General features: G+C 32.5%; 1 long non-coding RNA gene across 1 annotated transcript in view; it reads left to right on the forward strand.

Moving 5' to 3' along the window:
- The first annotated feature begins 12,657 nt into the window (after positions 1–12,657).
- Positions 12,658–18,076, forward strand: part of LOC148275148 (uncharacterized) — a 43,606-nt gene continuing 38,187 nt past the window's right edge. Inside the window, exon 1 of the long non-coding RNA XR_015824100.1 lies at positions 12,658–12,793. This is a non-coding gene — a long non-coding RNA (uncharacterized LOC148275148). The remainder of the gene's footprint in view (positions 12,794–18,076) is intronic.

An 18,076-nucleotide genomic window follows, 5' to 3' on the forward strand; every position in this document is an offset into this window, starting at 1 on the left:
ACGCACACACGATGTAATTTATGTTGTAATATTTCTATCAAAAAAAAAAAGTTGTTCTTGAGGTTAAAACTTATGCTTACGCATCTAAATAAGGACTATCTTCGGTCCTACCCTCATCCCTTAGCTATCGATGGCGAAGTCGCGTTAAAACGCGCTTGCGTCGCTCCCTAAACGCTAAACAGATCAACATATGGGGGTAAAGGTTAAGGCTAGTGTACAAAGTAAAGGTTGCCCAAAATGTCAGTTCAGAATCGGCCGTTAAGATGCATAAAGCTGATATGAAGCAGATATTATACATGGTGCGTGTAGGAGTATTAAAACATCGACCAATGTGTTAGAAACTTCGCTGACGACAAAAAATACAAGATTGAACGAAACATAAAAAAAGCAAATATCCCTGCGAGATGTAATTTATTTTAAGCGGAGATTTCTGCAACGTGTTTCCATTTTACTACTCGGTACTTTAAAAAAAAACCCATGATTTAATTGAAGTAAATACCAGCTATTGACAGATTATACGTCATGAGCCTAGTAAATTCCTTCTCATCTTCTTCTTTTCCACATCCGCTCCTAAGTGGAGCATGTGGACATCACCAGTTGCCTCCAGGAGACCCTATTGCCAGCCAGCATTTTTACTTTTTTCCTCATCAATCCAGCGCCCCTTAGTTCCGTCGAATAAAGTCGAAAGATCGTCATCGACGGCCTTCCGAATGGCGTGATCCCGCAGGTTTAAAGAAGAGGCAACTTTGGTATGCGCAGCACGTTTCAAAGCCAGGTCCACAGCCGCATGCTTAAGACGATCGTTTTAAGAAGCTGTTGCGTCCATTCTCGGACTTCAATGTTAGTTATAAAAAATGTAAATGCCTGTAAATGCCTAGACTTCCATAATGCACCTTTCTCAAAAAATGGTCCATCTCGGTTAAAATGCTCATCATAAATTAATAATTAATACTCTTTAGTTGGGTGGAAGATATTGCTTTTAGCAATAAGTTCGCAAAATTACTTATTCTTCGTACTTGACGATTCAAGTAATTTTAAAAAATAAAATTAAAACGTATTTTTTTCTAGCACAAAATTAAATACAAAAAAAACATGCTGATCAGTTTTGGACTAACCCATGTCCACAAAATTAAGATGGTGCAGCGACGTTTTAATGCATGTGGAGAGCGAACGCTGAAAAAAAACGACTAAAATTATTTTTATAAGTGATAATTAGTTCGTTTTATTATTAAAACGAACTAATTATCACTTCGGTTTTCCAGTAGTAGGCAGACATGATAGAACGCTCCATACACGCTCGACCTCATTCCGACTTTTGACTCGTCTATATTTATGTATTTTTGGTTAAATTTAGTAATGCTTTGTTTTTTTTCGGTCTTTCTCGTTTTCTGCATCCATCAACATTTGCACCTTTAATATTTTAAGCCGTTTTTTTGCTGTCTAATCGCTTTAGTTGGAAACAAATTGTTCAAATGCACAAGCGATCCATTAAAAGCTCAACACTTGGTATAAGCCTAAGAGACAGAGTAAGACATAAGGAAATTAGGAATCGAGCCAGAATAGCGGATATCATGGATCGCGTAGCAAGGCTGAAGTGGCAATGGGTGGGACAAGCTGCGAGACAAGACCCCACAATATGAACCCTAAAATTTTTAAGATGGAGACCTTGGGAGAATAAGAGAGGCATCGGAAGACCTTAAAAAATATGGTCCGACGACATAGCAGCTGTGCGGGGTGAAAATTGGCTGCAAGCAGCAACCAAACAAAAGAGATCGAAGGGAATGGAAGAGACCTATATCTAGCAGTGGAGGACAGAAGGCTGAAGAAGAAAGAAGAAGAAAGAAATAGCTCTACATGTTCAAGCCGACGCAACAGTACTTTCTTGATTTTTTCGATAGCGCTTACCGTCTTCAGGATGTGAATATTGATGGATGTAAAACATGAGGAAGTCAGAGAAAGGCGTGGTACCTATTCAGTATGAACAAATTCAGAATAAATACTCATTTAAAGGCGGAATCTGCACGCGCGCTTAACAATATCAATGAATGTAAAAGAACTGAGGCCTATTTGGAAATTTATACTTATGTGTAATTAGTGCACGTTGGTGTAGGCGTGTGCTTTTATGCGCGTGCGCAGAGCACGTGTCCTTTTTGCACCTTAGTTATAATTTTTTTTCCACAAATATGGTGAAATACAATATTCTTTGTGTGTCCAAATGTTTGTAGGCAAAATTCTGGATTTTACCCCCTAGAGAGTTATTGAGATTTAAACATTACAAAGATGGAAAAAATGCGGTCTTATCACTCCTGACTTGAGATGATACACTTTACATGTCTGCCTAGATCATGTCATGACTATACCTATTGTAAAACATTTAAGTTTGTAAGTGAAAATTCTTGATGGAAGTTCATTGTAATTTATTATATATGGGATCTACGATGCAAATGTTGATGGATGCAGAAAACGAGGAAGACCGAGAAAGACATGGCACGATCAAGTCCATCAAATACTTGAAGATGGACATGTCAAAAGTAGGAATAATCGGCGTGAGTGCATAAGAAGATGTATGAATGTAGAGGAAGCGAGGTCTGTATGCCAAGATAGAGTGTTATGGCGTTCTATCCTCTCTGCCTATCCCTACGGGGAAACGGCGTGATGGTTTGTTGTTGTTGTTGTTATATAAATAAAACACGAGTGATACTTTAATCCACAAATTTGGAATATCCAGTGACCGGTTTCATCGCTTTCGCGACATCTTCGAGACTGGTATCTTTATTAAAAAGTTAAATGTATTTATACAGAACAGAGGTAAGGATACATAATTCAAAGTTATATGTAAGTAAATGAAATAAAATTATTTTTATTTTAAGGATCATTATCAACAAATTTTCTTTGGGTTAACTAATGAATTGATATAATGCTATTTTATTGAGTTTAAGTATTTTTACCAAAAAAAATAAATAAATAAATAAAAAAAAAAATCTTATCCCTACCTCTGTTCTGTATAAATACATTTAACTTTTTAATAAAGATACCAGTCTGAAAGATGTCGCGAAAGCGATGAAACCGGTCACTGGATATTCCAAATTTGTGGATTAAAGTATCACTCGTGTTTTATTTATATAATAAAATACCTATTGTACATTAAAAAATATTTTAAGATTGTTAAGATTAAATAAATTTATTGCATCTATTATACATCATAAATGCCAACCTACTAGGGCTCTCATAAGCCTTGTGATTGGATAAAAAAAAATTAGAGAGGGAAATATGTTTGGGAGTCTATGACAGGTCATTAGCTCTGTAAATGCCAAGACTTCCACATTTTCTAATGTTTTTAATTTGGTTTGATTTGTTTTCAATTCTTTGTTTTGAAGTTTTAACATTTTTTCTTTTTCCTGACTTGTTTATTATGTGAGAAGGTAAACTGTGTCATTTTGTATCGGTGATTGATGACTTGTTTGTTAAAGTAAATGTCAAACTTACAAAAATCCTACCCTATTTTGTTAAAGCTACAGGCCAATTAAAAACGATTTAATAATAATGTTACATAGGGTGGATTAAGTTTAGAAATCATCATCGTTCACCAATCGGTACACCAATCGCAGCGTATCTTAATCATTTTTTGCTACATTAAGGTAAAATGATCAGTCTTACGCTTCAGGTACCAGTCTAGGGACTATGATATGAACGTAGTTATGCAGAAAACAGCCAGTCCACAATTTAAAAAAAAGAAAAATTGTTGTTTTCGGGTGCAGTAAGGTCAATTCTATGTTCTGCGAAAACAGCCAGACCGTTTTCATACAATTAAACTGTAAAAATCACCTATTGAAAAAAGTGTCAATCACATAAACGGCATTTCTTAATTTGCAAAAAACACCCACAGCACTAGAAAAATCTGACGGTTCTTTAAAAATCAATGAAACTAGTTAAAAACATACTTATTTTCTTGTTTGTAATGTAAAAAAAACTAATGTATTCATTGTTTATCATTTGTCAAAATCAAAAACATTCCCACTGTCGTGAAGATTTGATCATTCACTCGTTTCATCAAGGTGCTATTATCTCAGTTTCACTTTTCTATGGCTGGCTGATTTCTGCATAACTACGTTAAAATATTTTGGTGTGAAAACACCCTTACAACTTAAAAACAAATAAAAGAAATAAAAACAATTATTATTTTTAAATTTCGATCCTCCGATGTGTATGAAATGAGCCATACCTATAGTTGTCAGGCAAGGCTAATACATAATAATGACTTCTTCCGGTAAAACATTGACAGTAGATATGAACCGATCTTTGAAATTAAGTTCAAATGGATTTATCAAACACATTATTCTTCACACACATACTGAATTGGGTTGTGGTCCTGTGGCTTGTGTTGCGGACTCACGGATCAGAGGTCCGAGGTTCGAATCCTACTCAACCCCATCTTGATACCCCATGTTCTTATTGTGAGTAATTTACTACTTTGAGTTTATATCAACAATAAGAGAAAACATTTTTGAGAAGGGAATATGGAAGTCTAGAAATTGCCAGGGCTTATGATCTATCATTGGCTGGCTATGCTTTGAATGGCCAGCCGATGACAGGTCATAAGCGGCCACTGAATAGATTAAGTGACACTGTGTAACATTCACCGTTCTGCCCATGTTTGAACATCCACATTTCCTCAACTCTTCCATCTTTTGACTTTAGTGAAGTAAAAGAGCTGAAACCTTTATTACGTGGGTGAGATTCATCCGGCTGAACCAAATCACTTACTAGGCAGCGCTTGAAAACAATTTTCCAATTTTTATACTTCTTCTTTTACCAGGTAGTTAATTTAAGAATGTTTGAGTATGTCCAAATGCTTGCAAACTGGCTGGATTTCCTCCGCAGGAGTTATTTATATTTAAATTTATTTCAACAAAGAGATAAAACATAAACCAGCCAGTCTGCAAGCATTTGGACACTCAAACATTGTCGTATTTACAACTTGTTTAAAATGCCCCCAAAATCGAAAGATTAGAGTGAATCATAACAAAATTGCAATAAAAGAATATGACCATGCTTTGAATGTGTTAAAAAAACGTTCGTCATCTTTCTCTTTCTACACCTTATGGTGCATAGGGCACTGCATTGGTTCATCAATCGCAGAGTACCTTGATATATTTTTGTTACATGAAGATAAGCTGATCAGTCTTGCGCTTCAGGTACCAGTCCAGGGACGATGAAATATTCTGATGAGGAAACACTCTTTTAAATTAATATTTCAAATGAACCATGCCGGGAATCAACTATGCTTGGCAGGCAATCGCGCTGACCACGAGGTCAACGAAAAAACGTTAATCGGTGTATTAAAAATTTGTTCAGAATGCATTTTTAAAAGAAAAATACATGTCTAATCAAAACACGACGTTTCCTTGTAAGAGTGCAGAGAGGATAGAAAGCCGTTTCGCTCTATATTTAAATCAGATCTTCTTTTATATTCATAAAGTTTATCATGCATGCCAGCTTATTATTCCGACTTTTCACATGTCCATACTCAAGTTTTTGTTAGATTTGGTTATGCTATGTCGTTTTCAGTCTTTCTCGTTTTCTGTGGATATCAAAATTAGTATCGTTAATCTTTTTAGCAGTTTTTTTGCTGTATATATCTAATCTCTTTACACAATACTTGATTCGACTCGATCACACAAAAGTAGCTTTACTGAAGGAATAATTTAAAGTTTATGGATATTCAAACATAAATGTTAAATTATTATAAATATTCAGAATGATAAACATAAAGTGTTAAAAAAATGTTTTTAAAAAGGTATTTACAAAACAAAATTGAATGGTAAGAAAATGGAATAAAAATGTTGCCGTTGGTTTGTAGATATTTCTTTTAATTTTTAAAAAGTGAAATACCTAATAAAATAATACAACACAAACCATTTATAAAAATACGTTATGCGCTTTTTAAAAAAACTTTGGTATGTATTTATTTATTTGAAAAAAACAGCAGCTATTTTAATAAAAACACAACGTTTACCAACAAACCAAAGTTATGGGCCATTTTTAACTTTCTATATATACCTTAATACTAGTCACTCCATTTGTACATAAAAAAAATAATAAGTACGATAGTAATAAAATAACATAAATTTAAATATAAAAAGTTTTTGTTTTTAGCTCGGTCTTGGAGAAATCTTTTCGTTAACGAATCCACACACTGAGTGACCCCAATTTTTTTTTTCAGAACATGATAAAATAAAAACGATATGAATGTTTCCAAAAAAAAAAATGTAGTTTGTTAAATAGAATTATAATTATTATTATCATTACGGATTACTTGTATAGCGCCAGTTTCGTAATATAATACCTCAAGGGCTCTTTAAAAAGAGATTCTATGAATAAATAACTTTAATTTAAGCTTTTAAATTTGTTATTTAACTAAAACAATTTATTCAGTGATCACATTATCACAATACATGTATTATCACATTAAATTAAATTATAATTATTATTTGAAAATAAGACTTGTATTTTCTTCGTATTTGCTTAGGGTAAAAAAAAATATCTCCAGCAAAGTATTAGTGTAAAAAACATTTTTGGTTATATTCCTTCTGATCATATTTTTAATTATTCTAGCCTAGGGGCTTTTATATAAAGAATGAAAAAAACAACCCTTAAAAATTCGATAATTTTAATCTTTGAACAGCTTCCAAGACAAGGAAGAAATTTCCGAAATATTCTCAATCTTTTCAAGGATGTGCGCTGAATAAATTGGTACGAGAATGAGGTTGTTGCACCGGGAATCTGCAGGGCTATTAATTTGGGCAATAACAGAGGGTCCTTTACCGGCGCCTTCATGGGAGGTGCTGATCCAGGGACCGGAGAGGGTAGAGGGAAGAAAGGAGAAGGTGAAGTGGTGGAGCCACGAGGGTACAGCAAGGTTACTGTAGCTTGTAACTAGGACCAGCCGAGACAAGCCATATTTGATCTCAAGTGCCGGCCTTTATTTGAACAGAGGTGAATTTTTGACACGCACATTTTTTTTCTGTTATTTTTTCTGCCTACTTAGACAAATATCTCAACAGAGACAAAGCTATCAGGTAAACAGACATAACATTCAACGACAAAGTAATATAAGGAAATGAGTTAATTAAGTCATTGGCTTGTTTTTTAATGTCTACGTAAAATAATGTAAACCAATATTTAAATTAATTTGTATGATTATTTCGTTATAGACAAATTACTATAAAATAAATATTAAAAGTACTTTGTAACTTTCCATATTAAACAGCAAAACTAAGTATTTATTTAGTATAAAATAACTGAATCAACCATTTCTCATCCGATTTTTTTTAGATAAAAAATTTTTTTTTCTTTTATTTATACGTACTGTTATTTTAAAATCATCTTTATATTGTTTTTATGAATGGTTAAGCTGTTTTTCATTATTGTTTTAAAACATTTGTGGTTGCTATTATATATAAAAATACTATTGTGAAGATAAATGAAAAAAAAAATGTCACCTTAACTATACTTACAAGCGGAGTAAAAATAAATAAATAGGTAAGTACCTTTAAAGTTTGGTAAAAATAGCTCTGTTATCCGAAGAAATACCGAAAGGCAGTTTGTTTACGGTATACAGTTTGCTCGCAGTGAACTTAACAAATAGAAAAAAATGGTGTTGCCAGGAAGTATTGACTTAATCAATTCTAAATATTATGCTGCAAGTAAAAAGGGTTAGTTCTTACTTTGAAAATCATTTATAAAGTTCGCGTTGTTTTAAAACTACTCTGGTTAAAAAAGGGTTTAAGTAATATGCAAACCAATTTTGGAACTCAATTGCTTTTTGTCAAGTTCATTTATTTATTTACTTTATTTCAAAATACGTCCAAGATGCATTTACAAAAATAACACAGGTTAGTAAAAATATAATAAGTAACATTATTTGTAAAAAACTGAAGTGATTTACTTAAAAAAGATATGTATTAAGTAGGAACCACTAGCGGCTTCTGATCAAAAACCTTGACAGGGCACTTTTTTAGATTTTGTCAACTTTTATATTAATGTCAATAATATTATATCTATATGATAGTTCTGACATGATAAGCAATCAGTAATTATAGTAACTTGATGATTGTGAAGTCAAAGAGCTGAAACCTTTATTTGTGAGGGTGAGATTCATCTAATTAAATTATTTCACCTACATACTAGGCAATGCCTTTAAGTTTTTTTTTTTAAATGTCTGTATGGACCACTTCTTTATAGACCAGGTGGATTTATCAAAAATATTTCAAGTTTGTACAAATTTTTGAAGACAAGAACTGGATTCAACTCCGCGGGGAGCTGTTAATATTAACATATTATAACAAAGATGAAGAACATTTTACAGAAGGTAAAATCAACAGATAAAGGAAGTGAAGGAATAAAGATGCTCCAATATGGGCAGAATGAAGAATGTAACACAGTGTTTAAAGTGGCCACTTACACCAGCCAATGACAAGTCATAAGCCCCGTAGATGCCTAGACTTCTATATTACCTTCTCTTAAATGTTCACATCTCTTTTACAAATACAAAATACTGGTAATATGTATGTACAATATAAAATATAATATGAATATGTATAAAATGTAATATACTCGTATATGGATATATGTGTGTATTTATTGTTATAAATGCATTACAAGTGCCTCGACTCAACATGGATTTTCTAGCGAGTCAGGGCAAGTTCATAAGCACGAGTCGTTCCTGATTGTGTTGCTATAAGCTGTCTCTGTATCTAATATGAATTTGTACAATGTTATTAATTAATAAATAAATAAATATCTACGTATGTAGTCGAAGTTGCCAACACCTTAGTATTTCTAGTAACTAGATTTTTATTTTTATTTTTTATTTTTTATTTTTATTTTTTATTTTTATTATTAAAAAAATATATAAAACAAAAATGACATATTTTACCCCCAGGAGTTATTAGAAACTCATTTGGAACCGTACATAAGAAAAAACATTTTTTCGGCAATACATAATATTATACAAATTAATACATCCGAAATATAAAGAAAACATTATTGTATAAGAAACATAAAACACCATCATATATAAACTACATTAATAATTATCAATATCAAAAATATTTAAGAAATATTTTTTAATTGCGACACTTTTGGATTTTATATTCAGTTTTTCGTGTTTTAGCTCATCAGGCCGTTTATTATATTCGGAATGGCCAATATTTTCCAAAGATCTACTGCCAAACTTTGTTGAGCGAAACTTAGACACATGAAGATTCCTTGAATAACGCGTATTGTAATTATGACCAAATGTGTGTTTTAAATTTGAGTGAGCAGAAAAGTTGATGATTTAAAATGGTATTACTTATGTCATGCAGTGGCATTACCTTGAAAGGAAGTATCTTTGTTTGTCGGTAGATATCCTTGACATGGGAATCCCGTTTAAGTCCAAAAAAGTTTCTTAGAGCTATGTTCTGAAAAACTTGTATTTCCGAGATCTGATTTTTGACGGCAAAACCCCACATGCACGATAAATAAGATAGGTGGGAATGAATCAAAGCGTAGTAGACGGCAAACAAAACGGAATGAGGAAGCAAGCCTCGAAGTCTATACAATACGCAAGTTACGGGTGCTATTTTTGATTTTACATGCTCAAATTGGTAGCTCAATTCGGTATTTTATGTTTATGCATTAACAATAAAAAGCCATGTTCCGAAATCAATAGGCGTATTGAGGAAAACGAAAACGTGGATCGTTAATTTATTGAAAAAAAATCGTATTAAGAGGTTCTAAAATTTTGCACAAACAACAAATTTCTGTAACGATAATTTTTCCGAGAATTTTGATATTCAATAATAAGAAAAACAAATTTAATTTGGAATCCACCCCTGGTAGGGCCGAGCCAGGGGTGGCTGAGGCACTTGAAGGCTTCCCCGGAATAATGATCATTGTTTATATGAGAGTGGGAGGGAGGAGAGGGCTGCAGGGAGGGATAAAGCCTACCTGAAATTTCCCTGTAAATACAATGTATCAGTTTCATGAAAAATACATTTCACCGCTAAATAATAATATGCACCCTTGATTTTAAGAAATAAAATAATATGCGATATTTGATAAAACGCCTATCAATATTTAGTGTTTTTAAAACAAGATAATTTAGTTGATAAATTATTAAAATAAAATACATTACACGTTTAAATGCTTTTAAAAAAATAACCAGTTGCTGCTGTCTTGGATATTAGTAAGATAGCATTGAATAATGGTCCATTTTTATTCAATTAAACGTATATTTTTGCTACAATATTTCGTTACAAGATCTACATTTTGTGTGCCAAGAAGACATATTATACAAAATCATCTGATTCACACAGACAACGTGTCAACTAACCAGTCAAAACAATAAACAATGCCTAGAATATGCTAGCAATATAACAATTTTAACTTGCAACTGGTGGGAATCGAACCCGCTACGCCAGTTTCATGGTTGGTCGTCTAACTAACTAAACCACGGTGCATGTCTGATAATACAATAATATTTTAAGTATTTCAAAATTTATGTGAACAAATATTTAAGCCAGATAAACAAATATGACCTGTAGCAAATAATTTTACAAAATTATGAAAATATATTTCAATAAATACATATAACTTAGCGTAATTAGTGTCCCGTAGCTCAATCACAAAAAAACTATCGACGTGCCCATAAGCAACAGTTGTAACAGTTTTTCACCATGATTGTTTATCGTATTCGCGATCACAACGTAACACCCTTAAACATCTAATATTGAATGTCAAAATATTTACGTTTCGCGACGTATAATCCTGCTGCGAAATCACATATTTAAATTTCACGAGTGTAAATATAGAAAATATTCCAAAACTGTTATTTTTATTTATTTATTTATTATTGATCATGCTATTCATTGAATTTACGATTCATTATTTAAGAAGAGCAGTCGCCATAGTAATATTAATTTGATTTTCACTTTTTGTATAAGATACTCCTTACTTTTTTGCAAATGCAATATATTGTATTATTTTTTATAGTAAACGCTGATTTTTCGCCAATGAACGGTATTTATTTACGAGGAAAACAAAAAACAACTCGACACGAGCGTTGACACAGAGATTAAACACGCGTTGACTTATGACTGCGATTACTTAAGCGTGTTCATTATTGTTCATTGTGATCGCTCCAATGCTTAGCATGTTTTTTCAACACGTCGATAGTTATTTTTGCTTGAGGTACTTGCGCATAGACGGGTAAGACTCAACACCGGTAGAGGCAAACAAAGTCGGTAAGTGGTTATGTATTAGGAGTTTGTTTAACTTGTGTTCGTTTTTTTCCAAATTAAAATATGAACACCAAAAGTAAAACAAACCGGTAAAGGTCATACGCCATTCGAAATTTTCTGGTCTTAAATATGTTGTATTTGGTTTTACGTTACATGCATTATTTTATTTGATTACAAGCCTTCCAAATGGAATGTCAAGTAGACGAAAGTCAGCATTTTTGGCACTCCCCTTTGTTCGCGTTTAATCGAGGGATTAAAGTTACTAAAGTTGCTCGCGATATTTGCGCAGTGAACAACAAAGATGTTTTGAATAATTGACTTATTTGTTGCAAAATAATAAAGGAGAATACATTATTACCCAATTTGTTTTATTTGTTTTTTGTTGTGTCCTTTTGTTCTTTTCATTTAGAAAAAGGGACCCAACTATGTTAAAACCCAATATAAATATTAATCAGCATTTGTTATAATCAACAATGTTTTAAATGTGTCCAAATGTTTGTAGACAGCTGGATTTCCACCCTAGGGAGTAATTTAGATGTAAATTAGTCGTAATAGAGAACGAAAATATTTTAAGCGGAGAATTTTTAATATAAAGTTAATATTTGAAGCACTAATTGTTTTTCTTTTACTTTACAAAAGGCAACAGATGCAATGTAACAGTCGGTAAAGTGGCCACTTAAGCCAGCGAATGGCAGATCATAAGCTCTGTAAATGCTTAGACTTCCATTTTCCTTTTATAAAATGTTTTCCGTCTCCGTTGCAACTAATTTAGATTTGTTGAAATATTCGACTCTAAAGATAACGCTTTAAATATTAATAGTATTCTAGTAAAAAGACACTTTGCCTTTGTTACTTTGGGTGCTTAACAATATTTTTATTATTTTGAAAAGAATGTAGATGGTATCCGAAATTCAAATGAGTATAATATAAGTTTTATGGATATCGCTTCGGTTAAATTTGATAAAAATGCAACTACAATAATGGAATTTTCTAATCAACCCCATGGCTATAATTTAATACATCCATCCGTGTCAGAAAGCGATAACATCTTTTCGATGCTTCATGTTTATAGCTACCAACCAAAAATGTATCTATACCGACATTACATGGATAAAATAAGCATTAAAACAAAAAAGCTGACAGATGCGAAAAGCTTTCATGATAAAAATGCGTTACCTTTTTATATCCCAACACCGGAATCTACGTACCTGGCGTTTAATGCATCAAGTTTTCCCTATTTTCATCGTCCCCCCCACAAACTACCCCCCTTCCTTTGTCCCCCTCCGTCTACCTCACCGTCGCGGACCCGGCCTGCGCAGCCAATGAGCTTTCGAAGCTCCAGTTGAGATAGAAACGTCATTCTAAATCCACGTCGCCCGGGATCTCAAATTAAATACATCGCGGTCCTTTTTATTTAATTTGTGAGTTTGAAAAGTGCAACAGACATAGTTTTTTTTGTGTAACCGTTGTGTTTTAAACAATTTTCCCGTGGATTTAACGCTGTTTTGGTAAGTTTACTAAATCGGTCAATCACTTTTTAAAAAATATGTTTACATGATAAATTTTCTGTTTGTATTTATTTTGTTCTATTATTTATATTAAATAAATAGTATCACGTGCTACGATACTTAATAATTATTTCCAAAAATAGGACGGTGGTTTCAGAAATCTTCAGATTTGAAAGGATATAAAATTATTAAATAAGGTATGCAAAGAAAAAAAAACTCCGTTTTGCAGCAATGAAACTGAAACTTAGATAAAAAGTGTGTGATTTAAAAATTAAATCGGTGTTCTTAAGTTATTCAATCAAAATGTTTTGTAAAATTTTATGGATACATTTTTCTTTATCTGTCAATGTAACTGAGTGCTGAGATATTTGTTCCAAGTTAATCTCAACATTAATTTGTATCTCGCTCCCATATGCTTGCACTTAAAAATTCCTTTCAAATGTCTCAGATCGTTATTTTTCTCGGTTCCTAGGATTCCAGGATTAGGCAACAGATTCGTAAATATTCTTGAAATCCCCCTTAAATAAGTGTTATGCGGTGATTATGTATTTACTCCCCCAGGGCGCGGGCGAATCGAAGCGTCATAGGGATGTTTTTAAAACTAAGAACTAATAGCGCAAATTTGTATTTGTGGTCTGTAGAAGAGGGGTGAGATTCTTCCACTTTAGAAGGGTATTATCTCATCCCCGGGGCAGTAGTTAGTTGATAGCAAATATAAATATTATTACTTTTAAACACAGAGTCTGCGTATGCTAGTTTTTTTTTTTTTTTTTTAGAAAAAGAAATATTTGCGTTCTTATGATTTACCCAAATATTTAATTTTGAGGGCCATTCTCAACGAGTTGTAAATAACTCACTATTAGAAAATGGAATCAAGTTGGGGTAGAGTGGGATTCGAACCACGGACCTTTGGTCTGCGAGTCCGAGACACTAGCCACGGGACCACAACCCGATTGTTTAACATAGAAACATCACAATTTACTGTACTACATGATTAAAATTGATCAGGATAACTTAAGTAGCGCCATTTTTGTAATATAATACTCCAAGAGAACTTTACATAGTCATTCTGTGAATATGGATTTCAATTTGGCTTATAATTTAAGTATAATTTTTTTATAAAACAATTTATTTTTTATCGCAAGCTAGGCATTGATTGTAATAATTTTGGGAACAGGTGGGCTTTAAGTTTTTTCTGAAACATCACTTCACTCTCACAGTTTCGCACTTTTGTGAGAACATTCTATGCCATATGGCCCATGACCGCAAGTGCGCGTTTACTGAATTAAGTGCCCAGGTTGCGTACAGTAGAATGATTTTTACTTTCAGTGTAGATGTAGCCAATATAATCATCCGACATTTGTCAGATATTTTATCTCGAATGCAAAGATTTTTTAGATATTCCGGAGCAAAGTTTAATTAAATAAACATTTATTTAATTGATTCGTTCATGTACATTACAAAAATGTATTCAAGGCATACATAACACGAAAAAAGTAATAAGCCATACAATTTGAATGTGAACAAATGGTGATATCAAAATACCCAGTAATAACGGTTATTTCTCCATATTATTTAAATACAGAAAAGCTATTCTCTCTGAACTTTCTTTCCAAGAGAAACGGTTGAGTAAAAACGTTGTCCTTTCAACTGACATTTGCAGGCTGATTCTGCAGCTTAGAAATAAAACAGCTTATGCCACCAATGTCAAAGGTAGTCATTAGCAACGTGGAAAAAAATACTCTCCATTACACCTAAGTTGATCGTAATTGATCTACATAATTTGTACAATTTGCCGGGGCTTAAATCAACACAAACTCTGCTAGTAGGTATTATGTAGACAATACTAAAGGTTTTAATTTTACTTAAATGTTAATTTTAATCTTATTGAATACTGCATTCAATCACATATGTCAAGCGGCTTAAAGGTATCTATTATAAAATACGAAAAAAATGTATATGGCGCTTTATAAGTTATTTGTTGCAATAATTACATATTTTTTTTTGCATTGACATGTTTAAGACTAAAACATTTTGTATAGTACCTACATCAACCTTCAAAATGCGTTTTATTAATCCAAGATTAACAAAAAAAACGCATTTTAAATTACTTGCTATTTCTAAATTTGTTGCAACAGAGAGGGAAAACATTTTGAAAAGAGAGTATAGAAATCTAGGCAGTAAAAGGCCTTATGACGTGAAATTTTTTGTTTATTTTCCCCGTTTCCAATTATATAAAATTTTAGTTACATATGGAAGATAGATTGCAATACGTCTTGCAGCAGTCATTGAGTGGTTTAAGTGACCACCTTACACACTGAGAAGCATTTATCATTTTGCCTATGTTTAAACATCCACATTTCTTCAACTCTTCGATCTGTTGGTTTTTGTGAAGTAAAAGAGCAAAAACCTTAATGATGTGGGTAAGATTTATCCGGCTGAATCAATTTACCTATTAGAAAACGTCTGAAAACAATTTTCCAACGTTTATTTTACCAGTTAATTTAATAATCTATCATCATCAATCAATTCCAGCCTGCCTATAAGCATTTGAACATACCTAAAACATTGTTGCTTATTATTTATTTATTTATTATATATGCTCAGGGGTTTTTTACATGACTGGTACAAAATTAAAACTCAACCGATTCATGGTATAACAAGCCAACACATTAAGGTCTAATGAACATGTATCATCATCATTCCCTTTCCGCAACCAATGGTGCATAGGGAACTGCATTGGTACACCAATCGCAAAAGGTAAGATGATCAGTCTTACGTTTTAGATACCAGTTCAGGGACTATGAAATATTTTGGTGTAAAAACACCCATTTAAATAAATATTTTTTATAAACCATGCCGGTAATCGAACTCGAGACCTTTCGCATGGTAGGCAGATGCGCTAAGCATTACACCACGAGGCCGACGCCACGAGATGTATAGTATCTAATAAACAGAATAAAAATATAGTTTCAAATTACATTATGCTTTCCATAAATAAAGATGAAATACACTACAGTCAATAATTAGATCGAATAATGAAGAACGCACCATAAATACAGTAAATAAGTAAATAAATAAAATAAAATACCGTCACAGTTAGGAACTTCAGCGCTACTGGAAATTGGATACGAAAAAGTTTACTTACGCGTGGTAAAATAAGGGCTTAAAATTTAAGAAAAAAAAAAAAAAATATATTTTAATGAAAATTAACTACTTTGAACGACGTCACTGGCTCATATAAATCAACCAATAATAAGAAGGCTGTGAAAGATATCCGGTTTGCTAACCGTAAACGGACCGATTTGCAGAACTGATCGAGAATAAGCGAAAGAAAACCGCTGGCGTCACACGCGGAGTAATTTCAGAAATATAAAACGATAGAATTTGGCTTAGTTTAATAGTTTATAACAAATAATAAATAATAAATTCTTAAAAAAAAAATTAATGTATAATGTATTTTTGTTATTATATTTCAATAAAAAAAAATAAAAAAATACACTGAACTTCCTCACTATCGTAACTTACCATGTAAACAATGACTTTATACCTACGAATATCATGAGATTGATTTTGACCCTTGATTTTTATGATTTAGTAATTTAATTCATATAGAAATATTTACAGAATATATTTGCCTTCTTATCTTTAACCTTCGAGTATATCAAGAAAAGAACATCATTAGTTCTGTTCATTTAAAATTAATCTTTGATGAATTATTGTATACGATCTTGTAAAATTAAATAGATACGTTATAAGCTAAAATAAATAGGCCATTTAATCCGTAGGTAATTTGCCTTCCGTTACTTAATTCTTTCGTTATAATTAAACGTGATGCTAAGCAAAAATATGTCGTCGTGTGTGATGAAATTGCGTAAGTGAATTGCAATGAAACTTCGCCATTTGAAACAGATAACACATCACAGTTTTTACAGTCACTCAAATCAATTAATAATTGTTCCGACGTTTCGTCTACTATTGCAGTAGCCGTCTTCAGGGTAAACTTAGTGTTTTGTAGAAAAAAAAATGTGTTTATGTACAAGAAATTCAAATTGTTTCGCAGTCAGCAGCAGATACATTACCATTTTTGTAGTGTGTAGTGCCCGGAACGACGTTGAGTTTAATGATAAAGTGTGCATTGGACAAACAGGGCGCACAGCAAAGAAAATAATTGATGAACATAATAAAAACGTGTAAAATTGGGCACCCGGAATAATTTTCCATGGCAGAACACTTTATAGACACAGGACATTTTTTCGCGATCGAACCAAAGATTCTGCATAAATACAGAAACTACAGTTTGAAATGCGTTAACACCCGAATAACATAAACAAAAGCGACGGGCTGAAATTAAACTCAAAATGGTTTCCTGCACTACACACCACAACAATGACACGTTATGTGCCTGCAACCGACTGCAGCGCGGTATAAATTACTAGTAGGTATATAAAAATACATTTTTTAAAAAGAAATCACTCAGTTTACCGTAAAGAAGGCTCCTGCAATGGTATCCAAAACGTCGGAATGAATCCAACTTACACGGGAAAACCCAAAAAATACATATAGGTCTACCGTTTCTTTCGTAAATTAATACAATCCAATTTTTGGAATAAGCTGATTTGATATGAAATTGGTTATATTTTTTAGTTTATTTTTGTATATTTTGACAGCTGCCTACTTGTCTCGTATTTATGATGACGAGTTACAAATAAATAAATATTAAATTAAGAAATATGTACATTTATTGCTTTCTTATATGAATGATTGAACGTGTATCGTAATATTCCATCTCGATTTTCAATTTGTTAAAAGCAACGGAGTTTTTTTTTTCATCTAAGAGGATGTAGTTAATAAAAAAGCGTTATAAAAAAATCAAGAAAGTGATTCTGCGTTGGTTAGAATATGTAGAGCGAATGGACAGCGAAAGAACGGCTAAAAATATTCATGATGGGTATGTTGTTGGATACAGGAAACGAGAAAAACCTAGAAAGGCGTGGCAAAACCAAATCCAACAAATACTTGGAGATGGACGTGTTAAAAGTAGGAATAATTGGCGTGCTTGCATGAAAAGATGATGATATGACGTTCTATCTTCTTTGCCTGCTTCTACGGGGGAAATGGGGGCGTAATTGTTTGTTTGTAGCTTAAGAATAACGTGGCTACAATGTGATTGTATAATAATAAATTCACTGAAAGAATACGTATCGTTAGTTGGTCTAAAAAATACCTACAACAAAAAAACATTGGTTTCTGGTATCAAATAATACCATATCTGCGTTGTTA

Source organism: Micrasema longulum, unplaced genomic scaffold (genome assembly GCF_059751315.1).
Source record: "Micrasema longulum isolate JH-2025_06_02 unplaced genomic scaffold, ASM5975131v1 h1tg001503l, whole genome shotgun sequence".
NCBI lineage: Eukaryota > Metazoa > Arthropoda > Insecta > Trichoptera > Brachycentridae > Micrasema > Micrasema longulum.